We start from the raw sequence: 13301 nt of genomic DNA, 5'->3' as shown, positions 1-13301 counted from the left end.
CTAGCTAGTGTCTGATACCTTAGACCAAGATTCCATTGTCTCTCTCATTTATTAATTAATCATTACAATTACATGAGCAAATATATATATTTGCCAAAATTCTTGTTTATTTACAAGTGGTGTACAATAAATTAATATTAGGCCAATTCACTAAATGGGTAAAAATAAAATATTCGATAAGGCTAGAGATACACTTGGTGTACATTGGCATCTTACACACCACCTATTAAATGATGTCACCTAACAAATCCCACTAAAAAAAGAGAGGGAAAAGCTTTCTGAAAAAAAGATATTGGGCGGCAAAAAAATTCAGCAATTTGCGCCATTTTGTGCAGTTCTGCAGGATGCAGTTGCGCCATAATACCAATTTCATTTTGCCGCCAAACATTTCTTCACCTCTTATTTTCATTCTTTCACCTCCATAAATAAAAGAGGAATTGCAAATGGTTTTTTCTGGTTTCCATTTCTAAAGTAAATGCAAAGCATTTGATTCTTTTTTACCCACCCTGAATTTCTATTTCTCATTCGTTTTTCCGTCATTTTCGAACCCTGTAATTATCTCAATGAATTTCTATTTCTAAAGTAACTGCAAATGACTTTTTCGAAGCATTTCTTCGAAACTGAAAATGAAGAATTGGAAGTGACAATGACTGCTTTGTTTAATTAATTGACAATGGAACGTTGAAGCTATACATTTATAAAAGTTACGTTTATAATTCCAGAAATTGTATAAAAGAACTCAAAAATGTATTTTGATTTTAGATATTGATTAAAATATACTCATACATAAAAGCAGAAGGATAAAAAAAACCAACAGGAAAAAATACCCAGAAGGAAAAAAAAAAAAAAAAAAAACCCACAGTGGCAACAATTTTTTCTTTTATCGCCACCCCGTAGGCTCGAACACGGGTTTACCATAGTTTAGGCATGATCAAGTATCCACTTTAGCAGGGGTATCAGCACATCATAGTAAGGTACCTAAAATTTTATATAGAGTAATAACAAATGAAGTTAATAAGCAGTGTGTGCATAGATTTTATTATACATGTAATGCTCCCACAAATATAAAAACAATCTCCTCAAATATAAACTTTATTATTAAAAAAATAAATAAAAATAAAAATAAAACAATTTTCTCCCAATTACCCTTTTTGTGCATTACGAATCGAACCTGGGTTCATAATTCAACATATCTATAACATGTTGTGAAGACTCACGTTAATTCATTTGTCAAGCCGGCCTTCACGACTTTTTTTTTTGTATTATATTATAGGAAAAGGTGTGTCATACTAATCTTATTGTATAAACGTTTATAACAATTTTGTAAACTAATACCATCGTAATATATGATTTTGCAATGATATATAAAATACGATAACAACTAAAATCATCTACTTTAACATGAATTACGATGTCATGGAATCATTACTATTTTAAGTACATCAAAAAAGAAATGAAATCATAATCCAGGTAAATAGACAAAAAGAATTTAAGTTGCAATTATAGATGTGCTGATACTCCCTTGTCATGATGGTCACTGAAACACTTGTTGAGTTTTATCTATATGTGCGCAACATATGTTCGAATCCTGATATGAGACAAAAAATTTTTTTTTTTAAAAAATCAGTACATTAGTTTATGGGATCATTCACTTTTAAAAGAATCAATATTTGAAGTAAAAGTCATATACATTTGTAATGCAATTTAGACATGCTGATACCCCCTTGTCATGATGGTCACTGTGACGCTGTTTGAGCTATATTTGTATGCGCGCAACGTATGTTCGAATCTTGATATGAGCAAAAAAAATATGTTTTTAAAAAAATCCGTACATTAGTTTATGGGATCATTCATTTTTAAAAGAATCAAGATTTGAAGTAAATGTCATATACCTTTGTATTGCAATTCAGACGTCCTGATACCCTTTGTCGAATTGGTTACTTGAACGCTGCCTAATTTGTTTTAATCACCCATTTTCGAATCCTAACAAGACCTTAGGATTTTTTTTTTTTAATATCACATGTTTTATGGAATCATATTAACATAAAAAAATCAAATTTGATAAAAAAAAAAAATCATTACGAATTTTATTTATGGTATTCAAAAGTAAATCTAGTTGATCCTTTACATCAAAGCGCATCCCACTACAAACCCTTCCAAAAAACTAAAATCATGTTGTATTTTGTTTATCGTGTTCAAAGTAAAAATAGTTTTTATCTTTTAAAACTAAAAGAGAATCTATGTAAAACAAAACTCTCCCAGAAACTAAATATTTTGTGATTTTTTATGTTTTTTTCAAATCTTAATGTTGTTTGATCCTTTTAAAACAAAATAGATTTTACGTAAAATATACCCCTCCAAAAAATTCGTGTAACTTTGATCAAAATTAAAATAGTTTCAAACGTGCATATAATTTATTATCACTATTTCCCATCAAGAAGTTTAAACGTCACTTTAAACACTGGCCCCCACATATAAATAAAATTAATAATAAAATTTCAAATTAGGATTTTTTTAATATGACATATTTATGGGATCAATATTTACATGAAGAAATCAAAATCGATGGTTCATTTTTTACGGGATCAATATTTCTTTATATGTTTAAGATTCTCTAGATGCTTCAAGTATCTCTAGATGGTTCATTTTTTCTTTATATAGACATAAATGAACCATCTAGAGATATAAACATAAACGAACATATATGTTTAAGATTCTGTTGGTTCGTAAAATAATTATTTTTATGTTTAGGGTTTAGGGTTTTAAGGTTTAGGTTTTTCTTCGATTATCTAATTAGAAAATGATAATGTACATGCATGTACGAAGCACAATAGACTTGTTTTAATCTATTCAGTGTAGAAGTGATAAGCATCTCGGGTTGCCCGGGTCTTCTTCATGTCGAATACTAACCAAATTTGTGCTTGGCGTGACAGATTTTTATTAAAAAAATGATGAAATTGTTATTTGCTATTTCAAGATTTTGAACACGGGAGATGACACATCTTGTTGTAACCTAATAGATCGAGCAAGGGGTATCAGCACATCCAAATGGTTAACTACAACTATTTTAATCTTATCAACATTTTATTGAGTACGAACTGAATTCATATATTTGATTTCTGTAAGCAAACAATGATCCCATAAATCCTATTCAAAGGTTTTGATTTCTGTAAAACTGAATTTCATACTCTGTATAGGTTTAAAAAAATCGCCATGAAAAATACTTGGCCTTACAATGATTCGAACACAGGTACTCGTAATTGCTAAGAAACTTAATTATTGCAGTGATCATTATAGCAAGGGGTATCAGCACATCAACAATCACATCATAAATATAGTTAATCTATATGTTTTTAATAAGTTACTTCAGTTCCCCTTTTGATTTTCTCATAGATAAGATGATCCCATATAAAGGTTTTTGATTTCTGTAAAACAGAATTTCATACTCCGTATCTATTTCCTTAAACTAAAAAAAAACCGCCTTATGATTTTCTTAAAATTGAAATAATCCTGTAAAATTATAGTCATAATAATGAAAAAAATTGGCTTTACAGGGATTCGAACACAGGTACTCGTAAACGGCTAGGGAACTTTATTCATTGTAGTGACCATTATAGCAAGGGGTATCAGCACATCAACAATTACATCATAAATGTACTTAATCTATTTCTTTTTTAACAAGTTACTTCAGTTCCCCTTTTGATTTTCTCGTAGATAAAATGATCCCATATAAAGGTTTTTGATTTTGTAAAAATGAATTTCATGCTCCGTATCTATTTCTTTAAACTAAAAAAAACCGCCTTATGAATTTCTTAAAATTGAAATGATCCCGTAAAATTATAGTCATAATATTGAAAAAAAATTGGCCTTACTGGGATTCGAACACAGGTACTCGTAATTGCTAAGAAACTTATTCATTGCAGTGACCATTATAGCAACGGGTATCAGCACATCAACAATTACATCATAAATATACTTAATCTATCTATTTTTAATAAGTTACTTCAGTTCCCCTTTTCATTTTCTCATAGATAAAATGATCCCATATAAAGGTTTTTGATTTCTGTAACACTGAATTTCATACTCGGTATCTATTTCCTTAAACTCAAAAAAAATCGCCTTATGATTTTCCGAAAATTGAAATGATCCCGTAAAATTATAGTCATAATAATGAATTTTTTTAGGCTTTACAGGGATTCGAGAACCCTAAAAATCGCCGTTGCTAAAAGCCACCGTTTCCGCCGCTGCTAGAAACCACCATTCATCCGCCCAAATTAATGAACAATAACAACAAGAAGAGCAACAAGAACAGCCTAAAGTCGGAAAAACTCTTAAATCCCATATTAACTAAAATCCCAATTTAACTAGACTCCCACATAATTAAAATCCCAAAATAACTAAAATCAGAATAACATATTAAATTATTTCAATGAAACAAATTGAAAATACAGAAAAACCCTAAAATCCCAAATTAACTACGAAGAACACGAACAACCAAAAGGAAAAACAAGATAAACCACCACCGCCACCGCCTTTCCGCTGCCGGGAGAGAACGTGAAAGGGTAGATAAATTGAGGGTCAATTTCAGTTAATGAATAACTAGCCACCACCGCCGCCGGTAAAAGTCATCCGCCAATTAATTGAAAACAATAACATCCATAAGATTAAGAACAATTAATTTATTTCAATGTAAAAAATGATAAACCAGGGAAAAAAACTTGAATCCCTTGGAAAAAAAAATGAAGAACAACAACAAGGAAGAACAAGAGATGGAGAGAAACGTGAAAGGAAGATAGAAAAAAATGTTTTCTCTCTCCTCTTTTTGTATTTTTTTTTTGGAATGAATTATTTGTTTCAAAGGTAAAAGAAATTTGAAATTTGAAATTCAAAATTCAAAATTAGATTTTTAAAACAGAGTTTGAATTTCAAATTGAAAATTTCATTAGAAGGGAATCTTAAGAAAATGAGTTGGCATCATTTAATAGGTGGTGTGTAAGATGCCAATGTACACCAAGTGTACTTCTATCATCATCCTAAAATATTAACCCTTAACAATAATTTGGTAAAAAAAATTGAGCTTTGGCGACATCTTGACCAAAATTTTCTACAATTTTCCGATTTGGTCAACACGTGCACTTTACAGGATTTTATTTCGATTTGGGAAATAATGTGTAGTGACAAGATTAGTTAAGTAGACAAAAACACGAAAAATCTATGTACAATGCATGTATTGAGTGTTGATTAAACAGAAAAATTATAGAAAATATGGCCTAAATGTCGCTAGGAATCCATTTTAATTACCAAATTGTCGTCAAAGCTCATTTTATTTACCTAAGTGTCGCGTGAGGTCAATTTTTTTCAACAAAATTTCGTTGAAGCTCAATTTCTTTTACCAAATTCAACAAGTTTTTTTTTACCAAATTGTCATTGATGGTTACTATTTTTTTACCAATTTGGTCAATTGGTCATAAATAGTGAACATCAGAATTGAACATCAGAGTAAGTTATCTCAAAGTGTTAAAAGTTTCTCTTATACAATAAAAGTTATCTACTTCGTATTTTTTAGTGATAAATTTTTTTCTTCAAAATAAAAAAATGTGTAAAATTAATAATTTAGCCCTTTAAAATGTTTCTTTATCAACTTTTTTTTATAATATAAAAGTTAAAAAAAAAGATAAATATTATCATGATGTACAATAAATTTATTTTACACTTCGTGCATACAATTTTTTTTGATATTTTTGCCTTTCTTTCTCTAACTTTTACATATTACCTATAGTGCAAAACATGGTGCAACCACATTGGAACAGAGGAAGTATACCATTCCTATTCCTGTACGGAATACTTTTAAGATACGCATATAAGATTCCCAAATGTCTAGCCTGCTAACCTGGGCAGTTAACCCGTGTGGAGTTCCGACCCGATAGGACTATTCATCTTACCTTGCAAAAAAAAAAAAAAAAAAAAAATTCCCAAATGTTGTATTCGTACAACTCCTTCGTCCCAATTAAATCATTTCACAAAGCTTTGCATAAAAGTAGATCATACACTTCTAATAGCAGAAAGAAAGAGGAGATAAAATATTACAAAATCAATAACGAGTCCGGATCTTTTAGAGTTTAAATAAAACTCTACAAGGTCAAGTTGTATCTAAACAATACATTTTAAAATCAATGTCTCATATTAATGGGAAGGGAAAATTAGGGGGTAGATATTGATGTGAAAATATAGGGGATTTAGAAAAGATTATATACGAGGCATTAATTTTTCATTCAACAGTTGATATTGTCCAAACTTCACATTGTAGTGTTATCTTAGAACTGTAGAGTATCAAAAACCGTCAGTAGCCATAAAAGAAAGGACAATTCCGCACTTGAAAAAATACGTATAACAATTAAATTGAGTCGAATATGGTATAATTAGGGATGGAAATGGGTGAGATTTGGTTCGGGTGGAGCAGATGGACCGTCACCCGCTTTACTCATCACCCGCATTCCGTCAATCCATCATCCGCGGGTGAACCAGGTGATATTCGGGTGAAAATTATTAACTATTAAAAATTCACCATCTAATATAACACAAAAATAAAAAGGTTATATATCTACATTTATTCTGAAACATATAATTATTTTTTATCACTTATAACAAAAAAAAAAAGTACTAACTTTAATAAATAATTGATATATCAACACATTTTATATTTAAATATTAACATAAATAATACTTCGTATATTTAAAATAAATGGACGACGGCTCAAGTGATAAACAAATGATGGATCGGGTGATGGATTAAAAAAAGTACGGATTTTTCATGAAATACCCCTGAATTTTTGCAAAATTCACCAAATGCCCCTCGACTTTCAGAAATTCACCAAATGCCCTCCACTTTTTAACAAATACACAAGATACCCTTAATGAGCATTTTCTGTCAATTCTGTTAGATTACCGTCAACTTTACCCCTAATTAACTCTATTATTCCTAACTTATCTAATTATCCTAATTAAATTAAAAATAGAAAATAAAAAATCCCTTGTGTTTTTCTCTCTCTACCGTTCATTCTCTTTCCCAAATGAAAACCATGGCAGCCATGGCAGTCACCACCATGGTCATCCCCTTTCTCTCTCCTCATCCCCTTCACTACCCCTATTCCTATTCCTCTCCCCTTCACCAACCTATGAAAATAAACAGACCCAATTCGCAGAGCCTTATATACGGGATTTGATCTGGTGCATCACAACTCCATCAAACAAGGTCTTCATCCCTCTGATTGTATCATCACCATCGTTAATCGTGAATTTCCATATGTTGTTGTTTTCATGGTTGTTGCTTATAAGTTTGCGGTGGTGAATATGTTGCCAGAAACTGTAACAGTGATACTAAAATTGGAGGTGGGGCTGCATTGAAGACCCGCTTGCCGCGGCTGTTACGGCTGTGCTCCGATCGATTTTCGTCTTCCCCTGCTTTTTCCGCCGATGCACCTCCTCTCCTTCTCAATTTTTCGGCACCGCCGCAGCAGGTTGGTTGTCGGTATGAGTTGTTGTTGCTTCAATCACCTCTTCATTAATTTCAAGAAATCAAAATCAATTATTGTGAAGGTATATCTTGGAAGATTAATTTGGAGATGAAATTCTCGAATGTCTGTGGAATTGATGAGAGGGATTTTGTCAGTGTTATTGAAAGGGACTAAGGGTAAATTAATTAGTTGAAGTAACCCAATTGCACTCCTCCTCTCCAATTGTATTTATGGTTGATTTAATTTCCAGAATTTTAGTTCTCTCTCCATATGTTCCCTGAACTTGTGAGGGTTTGTTTGATTTTTTTTCCCCAAAATTTGTAAGGGAAAGAAGAGAGGAAGCTCAGGAAATCAGAGAAGTTGCAGAGGCAGGCACATGCGAGGTAGGAGACGACAGTAGACATATCGATGGTGTGGCAGGGATTAGACATCCATGGAAGAAGAAGAAAGGGAAGATCCATGGAAGAAAGAGAAAGGGAAGATAAAAGGGGCGAGGAGGAAGGTTAGTGGTGGGTTGGCAGTTGATTTTTTTTAATAGTAAATTAGATTAATTAGGAGTTAATTAGTTTAGTTAAGAAAAAAGTTAACGGAAAAGTTAACGGAGCTGACGGAAAATCTTCATTAATGGCATATTGTGTATTAAGTTTATGAATAAGGGTATCTTGTGCATTTGTTAAAAAGTGGAGGGCATTTGGTGAATTTCTGAAAGTCGAGGGGCATTTGGTGAATTTTGCAAAAATTCAGGGGTATTTCATGAAAAATCCGAAAAAAGTATCACCCGTATCCGACCCCATTCATCACCCGCTTCACCCCATTTTTCATCCACTTAATTTAAATTTTCACCCGTTAAATTATAGCATGTGATCGGGTTAATGAGTCATCGACTGATATTTCCATTGCTAGGTATAATAAAGGCAGCGGCGGCGTTTGTAATACGAAGTAATTGTGAAGTCATATCGAAATAGGTCGAAGTCCACTAAAAAGATATGGGATATTGACTTGTGGACAGAAAGTTAGTTTGTGGAAAGTATATAGTAATATCACTGAGATGTTCTTGCAACAAAGGAGGTCCAAATGATTCTTTGAGGCGACTTATCTCGAACATGCTTTAATTCGTGGAACTACACAACCATTATTTGGATTTGTACAAACTTTTATAAAAAACCGCGTTTGTTTTTTTTTTTTTGTGTTAGTACCCGATTCATCTTTAAGGCTAATCCGGATTCGGGATGAGTATTGGATGGATATGTTCCAGTCCCCTCTCAATTGTTGCGGGGGATCGAATACGAGTTCTCCCTACCAAGTTCAGCCCCAATCACCATTGGACCAACAGGCAATTGGTTATAAAAAATCGCCTTTGTTTTATACAAGTTAAATTATTTTAAAAAATTAGTTGAGTAATAAAATCAATTAAGTAAGCAATGAAATCAATTGGTTAAGAAATGAAACTAATAAGAGCAGTGAAACCAATTAGTTAAACAATTAAACCAATTAATTATATGATTTAGATTGTTTCATGAGCGAAAAAATAGTCATACTTATAGTAATCATGTTGATTTGAAAACTGACATCAAAAAATAAGAAACTACTTTTTGTGATTTTCATATTTAGGTTTTTAATTTTGTAAAAACTGAAAACTGAAAATAAAAAACGATACCGAACTGCCCAATGCTATCTTTTCGTTAAGATAATTTTACACAAAAGTTGCCCATTTGGGTGCAATGTGATCTTAAAAAGGAAATCCCGAATAACAAGGTACAATTTTTTTTTAGCACTTTGACTTTCTAAAATTCAACATCTTTCGAATTAATAAGTTGAATGATGTGGACTAAGCTAAGTATATGGAATATTCATATCCATAAGAATATCACCTTTTATTTTCTGTATGTTATCTCCATTCTTTTTTTTTGATAAAATGTTATCTCCATTCTAGCAGTTCCTTCATATGGATTACCAATTACTGTACACAATACCCATCAAAAAAATAAGTAATCCAAGGAATTAGATGAACTTTAAAAAATAGTACTCCACTCTAGCCGTTCCTTCATATAGAGTACTATACACAATTAGATGAACTTTACTATCAACGAGTTGAGGTTTTCTAAGTGTACAGGTGTGATACCAGCAAGCTGGTAGCATTTTTGAAGATATGGCAATGGCAACAAGGATAATCCAAGTAATTTTCCTACCAGCTGGTATAATATCATTCCTACCAGTGTGGGTCATGTCGGTAGGGAAGGAATAACCTACAGAGGGAAAGTCAACGGGTCGCTATCTTATAGATATAACCCGGATAATCCGTACATCCGACCCGTCAATTATACATATATATGGACCTCGTTTATTAAGAAAGATACGTAATACCAATCATTTCACTTGACTTTAATCTAATAATCTCTATATTTTATGACTTAAGCATCGGAGGGGGATCTTCGAATCACCCCCGAAGGCAGCTTGCCGTTCTTATTTGTGCAGAATAATACCAAGAGGAAGCAAACGACATGACCTCTCCAACCGTTTCTAATCCATACTGAAGCACGAAGAAAATATTTGTAAAGCAAACGACAGGTCTTGCGCCTGGCACACTCCTCAACTGTTCTTATTCGACCAATTTTTCTATAGATATCTCCATCTTTTCCACAAAATGGAGGAAAAACAGAAAATACAAGCAACAAAGTTCTGTCAAAATACTCCCTCAAAAATACAAATTCTCCCGAATCTTCAAACATACAAAAAAATCAAATACAAATCTCAAAAATCAAACACTAATCCAAGTTCAAGCATCAAGCAATTGAAGCTCAAGTAAGGAAATTCCAACCTAGAAGATCTAGGTACATTTACGAGGCTCTAATCTCAAATTCCAAACTTCTACCTTTCTTTGCACTAATTTTCTTCAATTTTGCAAACTCCCAAGAAAGTTGATATGAGCTCATATGAACGAGGAAAATGTTATAAAAGAGTAATATTTGGAGGGATTTCACTCTTGATATTCCCTTCAAATGATCTTCCATACTCTTATTTCGAGTTAAAGTTACAATTTTACAAAACCATTTTAAAAAATGTGATTAGTAAGTGAGATTTTACTCTTGAAAGTTCTCTTTACAACAATCACCATACAATTTTCCAAACCCTAATTTTTGCAAATGTTTAAGGATGTTTGAAGAAGTGCAAACCCTTCTTCAAACTAAGACTCATGAACTTCAAGTTTCATGTTCAAAAATTCAAGGTTCAAGGATGTTCAAATGAGAGCAAACTCTCTTGAAACTAGAACGTTTTCAACATTTGGAGCATATCAAAGTGGGGAATTTTCTAGCTTGAATTATCCTAGCTTTCTTTTGAACATTTGGCCTCCTAATTTCGAGTTCAATATTCAATTTCAATATCCAACTTCTATATTCAAGTTCAAACTTCAATTTCAAGTTTTAAATTGATCATATTTTTTGGTGAGCAACTTCATTTTAAAGTTTGATTCATACAAATTTTTGAAGAATTCAAGGAAATATGTGTCATACTTGAACATTATTTTTCCTACGAATTCCAAGTCTTCAAACATGAACTTTTCAATTCTTCATGCCATTTCGATTATTTATGCTTTAACTTGCTTATTTAATCTATGGTTTCAATTCTCGCACCTCAAATCATTACACCTAGTCCTTCTAGGTGGTGTATATTTTCATTTATGCACCATTTACAATATTTTTGTGATGACTTTCTCTACTTGTTTATTGCTTTTCATAACCTCACATGCTAAATAAAACAATCTACAAACATAGATCACGCTTAACAAGATAAAATTTTGGACAAACCGGCCTAGGTTTCCATTAATTTGGTTAAAGCGAATCGATCACCATTCTCAGCAAATTCAATGTTCTAAAATGCATGCCAACCTGCCAAAGTAGTATCATGCTAGGATTTTTCATACGAAAACGATCCTTGTATTGAGTCTTCCATGCTTGAAATTATTTCTAAATAAGTGCCTCTTTCCCGAATCCGGATCTCTATCCGATTTCGATTTTAATCCCTTATCCGAGAGTCATGGTCTTTCCAAACCGACCCTTAAATGTTTGGTGGCGACTCCATATCGACATTAAATGTTCAAAGTCGTAGGGCACCGGCCATTCCCTTCAATTTTGATTTCCTAATGTTCAAAAACCAATTAACGTCACTAGCGTAATTCTCCTATTTGGCTCCCCTTAGGGGTTGGATTCTCAAAAATCAAGTCCACTCTTGTCAATCGCACTTTTCGATAAATTGGTCCAAGTTTGATGCGTTTAGTTATTTTCAAACGAAATTCACTAAACCATTAAAACTTACATTACAAAACGATCTTTTTTTCCCAAGTCCGCAAAATATACAAAAATGGAAAAAGGATGTCCGTTTCGACACCCCACTACAATCTGGCGACTCCACTGGAGAGAGTTCTATACAAACATCTTGAGCACATGAACAAACTGTGCAAATTTCCACTGCCCAGCTCAAGCGTCTAGCACGGAGCCATGCTCATGGGGCAAAACACCATCTGTTCCTGACGCATGTCTTTGCTCCTGGAGTAGTGGCCTGCAGTGGCCTTAGCACATTTTGCCTCCGAAGCTCAATTTCAAAGTATTGTTTTTCGAAAGAGAAACTTCTAAACTTTGAGAACGAGCACCGAAATGATTTATTTCAAGCTTTGGTTTATTCAATTGTTTCTTAGGCATTGCATGCATTTTTCGAAAATTCAATCAAAATATAATTTTTTTACCTTCACCTCATACGAATGTGTTCTACATTCTATGTAAACCAATGGGAAAAAGATTTGGTCATTCTCCATACAGCTTCCTACCGAAGTGTTTAACCATTTTCGAGTCTACCAAACCTTGACATTTGTCAATTATGCTCCCGATATTTTTGTACATGGAGGGTGTTCGCAAACATACATGTCCCTTGGGTGGAGCCGTGGAGGCGCCTTGTTCAGAATTCCCCTCTTAGTGAAGGACCCTTTTCCACCCTAGTCGAACTTTGCATCATCATCAACTTAGACCACCCTTAGGTTGAGAACATTGCATGTCGCATTCATATCCATGTTAGTTTATAACGTGCTTTGTTGTGCATATTGCGTGGGATATTTGCACGCGTGAATGACTAACCCCTAGATCTAGCTTTGTTAAAAACTTTAGCCTCCAACTAGGAAAAACCAAACCTCTTAGGAGCATCATCAAGTCTCATGCATAAATCACCGATTAGGGTCTTAATTAGGAGTGCCACTCGGTTCAATTCAAAAACTCCTAAACACGCCTCAAGCAAAATGAGCCTAACCCTTTTGAGTCAATCCAAGGCGTTATAATACCGAAATTCCTAGTAAAAAACCCTTGGTCATTTGAATACCAATTTCAAAATTCCAAATCATGGCGTCGTAATGCTGGATTTTCAAGTCAAGATTTCCAATTGAAATACAATTCCGAGTCCAAACTTCAAAAAGCAATTCTGAGTCAATACCTCACAATATAAGCTTCAAGTTCAAATTTCAACTTCCAAATTTCAAGTACAGCTGTCCGGATTGAAATTAAAAATCTAGGTTCTCTTTCCAAATCCAAATTTAAAATTGCAACTTTCGAGCTACAAATGCCAAATTAAAAAACCCTTGATGTCCATCAATTAAGCTTAAATTACTAGTCAAAATCTTTGCCTACCCCTATCGAGTCAAAACTCTCAAATTCAATTTCCAAAAAGCTTTTACGGGTTGAAAATCCCTAGAAATAATTCCAAATAATTCAAATGGGTTGAAAATCCCCAGAAAAACTCCATGCC

At 33.0% G+C, this 13301-nt stretch overlaps 1 long non-coding RNA gene across 1 annotated transcript; it reads left to right on the top strand.

The window, feature by feature from the left end:
* Window positions 1-7000: 7000 nt before the first annotated feature.
* On the top strand, window positions 7001-8169 carry LOC130459228 (uncharacterized). The gene is made up of 2 exons (XR_008918468.1): window positions 7001-7517; window positions 7840-8169. It is a non-coding gene; the product is annotated as an uncharacterized lncRNA (long non-coding RNA).
* Window positions 8170-13301: the final 5132 nt, after the last annotated feature.

This window comes from Spinacia oleracea, chromosome 4, assembly GCF_020520425.1.
Source record: "Spinacia oleracea cultivar Varoflay chromosome 4, BTI_SOV_V1, whole genome shotgun sequence".
Classification (NCBI taxonomy): domain Eukaryota; kingdom Viridiplantae; phylum Streptophyta; class Magnoliopsida; order Caryophyllales; family Amaranthaceae; genus Spinacia; species Spinacia oleracea.
This window is presented reverse-complemented; position numbering and strand designations above follow the sequence as displayed.